This window comes from Corticium candelabrum, chromosome 2, assembly GCF_963422355.1.
Source record: "Corticium candelabrum chromosome 2, ooCorCand1.1, whole genome shotgun sequence".
Lineage (NCBI taxonomy): Eukaryota > Metazoa > Porifera > Homoscleromorpha > Homosclerophorida > Plakinidae > Corticium > Corticium candelabrum.
The window spans coordinates 2,431,869-2,435,561 of record NC_085086.1 but is presented as its reverse complement, the minus strand read 5'-3'; positions in this window follow the sequence as shown (position 1 = coordinate 2,435,561).

Genomic DNA, 3,693 nt, shown 5'->3' with positions numbered 1-3,693 from the left:
AACAGGAATGTCGGTTGTAAATTCTGATTGGTTTAGCAATAATTGGTTATACTAAGTGAACCAATGCTGATTGCACGCGTGTGAAATCCTCATGGGCGGCTAAGTGCACACCAGAGCTGTGATGAAGACTCTGGTGCACGCACACATCTTAGTTTTAGTTTTAGTTTCAGTTCTTCAATCTTTTCAAGTTTGTGGTGAGAGGACATGCACAGCAGCATCACTAGACCATCACCTTTGACAACTGGTCAAGTGGTAGTTTCACTAGTTGACCAGTTAGAGTAGCTAGCGGTCTGCCAAAGAATCAAAGAGTCCTGGTTTCAAGATATCACCGCAAACACTGCAGACGTCTCTTCTTCGTTTGTGAGATCTCATGGCATTTACAAATAATATGTTGATCTAGATAAAACAATCCTACGCTGTTACACCACCATTTAGCATCACTTTTCATAAGTACTTCCCAAATCATTTTAGTAGCGTTGTGGTACAGACTAGAGTTCGCACGCTCTCTGGTCTGTAAGTTGGAGGCTAATTAATTGTATGCAAATAATTTATTTATTATTTATTAATAATTTGTTGATATAAATTAATCTATATTGGAAGTGTAAATGCAGGTGTAGTGTATGGTACCTACTACATGTGTAGCCAGTATTGGAGGTGTAGCGGTCAGCTGTGAACACGTAGACATATGTGGAAGGCATAGAGGGCCGCTACACCTTAGCATGCCTGGCTAGAACCCTGACTAGTAGCTAAAGCAGTGCTAACACCATGCACACCAAATTCACAATATAATGATCTAATATCTAAAGCTCAAATTGTCTGTGTGTGTGGGTGTTTGCGTTTGGCGGCCACGTCTTTTGTCCGTTCGCAACCGAAATCGGCACGCACACTCGGCACGCAGAAGAGAAGGTTTGCGTAAAAATATGCACAAGGTCCCCTCTCAAGGGGTCGACCCAAGCATAAAATTTCTCGATGACGCAAACGCTACACATTCCAGTTCATTCCAACACACGCCCACACCAGTCCTGTGTAGACTGTATGCAACGTCATCTTTCCCAAAGCTTCAAGCAATCGAATATCTCTTGCCGACGAAACTTACTCTTCTAGCGCTTTCGTTTCTTTCCAAATTCCGATCGCATTTGCACCGAATCCAACCTACACGTTCTCTGCAGCAAGCGCTACGCGGGGAGTGTGTCGATTTCGATCGAAACAAGCGCGAAAAGCAAGATTCGAATTCATTCAGCATATCCGGGACCTCGCAACAAAGATTGCACGTGACCTGCCCACTGCGTCCCTCTTCCGCTAAAACACTACTCTAGAACTAAAACATTAACTACATACTACGCGAATACGTGTAGCTGCAGACAATTGCGTCCTAGAGCGAAGTTCTTTGCTTCTCTTAGAGAATCACTATTCAAAGCAATTTGTTAATAACATCAGAAAATACAACTCTGCATTCCAGATGACAAGCTCTGGATGTACAGAAAGAGTCTGTCTACCAGGATTTATGCCCACCTTTAAAGTTCAGGGCCAGGTCTATCACAGAATTGGTGCCATGCAACATCAGTCAGGAGAAAACCCAGAGTTTCTGCAAATCTATTTTATGGCTGATAAACAAGAACAAGCTGAGACACGATGCAGAGCTGTGCCTGGTGTGAAGATTAACATTATTTGTCTCTTCGGGAGATGCTCCACAACGTAAACAACTATGTGGCGAGCTTCAAGACTGCCCTAGACAAGATGGACCTACCAGAGCACCGCATAGTTATTCGACCAGACACAGCTCCAACCATGGAACATCCAAGACGATTTAACGCTCCACTGACAGATGAAGTTGCTGTTCTCATCGTTGGCCAACAATTCAACAACAGTGACATTGTTCTGCAAAAACGCAACGACCAGCTTCAACGAGTCGCCGAAACCCACAGATCCTACGATGCGCTTCAGTACCCGCTACTCTTCTGTCGCGGCGAAGATGGATATAATTTCGAACTGCGTCAAGTTGACCCAAGAACAGATTTGCCTACCAACAAGAAAGTATCCGCTATGGACTTCTACGCCTACAGAATCATGGTGAGGACCAACAATTTTAACCACCTACTTAGAACCAAAAACCTCTTCCATCACTTTTTAGTTGATATGTACGCTAAGATTGAGATTGATACGTACGCCACAATCAGAGCAAATTGCGAGTCGACAGATACATCCACCTAAAAGATGCTCTCGCCCAGAATAGCCAAGATACTGACCTTGGACGAGCAGTCATTCTTCCATCTTCTTTCACTGGCGGTCCCAGGTACATGCATGAGAAAACTCAAGATGCAATGACGTATGTCAGAAAGTACGGCCGTCCTCATCTTTTTATAACTTTTACATGCAACCCCTCTTGGCCGGAGATAAAAAGAGGACAAAGCGCTAAACGGGGAGTGTGTAGATTTCTATCGAAACAAGCGCGAAGAGCAAAATTCGAATTCATTCAGCACATCCGGGACCTCGCAACAAAGATTGCATGTGACGTGTCTACGAACCTATCTTTGCACTGCAGTATCTTGCCCGTACGAAAGACGGGCCATGGATCCTAGATACAAATATTATCATTCACATTCACATCAACATGTCTTACATTGTCTTTTATGTTGCTATCACATCCATTCTCTAACAGAATACGAACAACTTTGGAGTGATTGTTGGCAACAGCATAATGCAATGCTGTCCGTCCTTCCTACAATAACAGAAAATTATAATAAGAAAGCAATCAGACAGACAGACAGACACAAACAGACAAACAGACAGACAGTATAGAATATTTTAAGTTAATCAGAACTTATTTGTTTTTAGCATAACGTCTTGTATAAGAAATAAATGTATTGACAGACAGACATACAGACAGAAAGACATAAATACAGACAAACAGACAAAGACAGAAAGACAGACGGACAGACACACTGACAGACAGATAGACATACTGACAGACAAACGGACAGACAAACAAACACACAGACACACTGATAGACAGACCAACAAATACACTGAGAGATAGACAGACACACTGACAGACAAACAGACAGACAGACAAACAGACAGACAGACACATTGACAGACAGACACAGTGACAGACAGACAGAAAGATAGACAAACTGACAGACAAACAGACCGACAGACAAACAAACAGACAGACACACTGACAGACAGACGGACAAACACACTGACAGATTAACAGACTCACTGACAGACAAACAGACAGACACACACACTGACAGACAGACACACTGACAGACAGATAGACACACTAACAGACAAACTGACAGACAAACAGACAGACAGACAAACAAACAGGCAGACACACTGACAGACAGACGGACAAACACACTGACAGATAGACAGACTCACTGACAGACAAACAGACAGACACACACACTGACAGACAGACACACTGACAGACAGATAGACACACTAACAGACAAACTGACAGACAAACAGACAGACAGACAAACAAACAGACAAACTGAAAGAGAGACAAGCAGACAGACAGACAGAGAGACAGATAGACAGATAGACAGACAGACAGAGAGACAGAAAAATAGACACACTACCAGACAGACAGACACACTGACAGACTCACGGACAGACAGACTGACAGACAAACAGACAGACAGACAAACAAACAGACAGACAGACAGTCAGACTCACTGACAG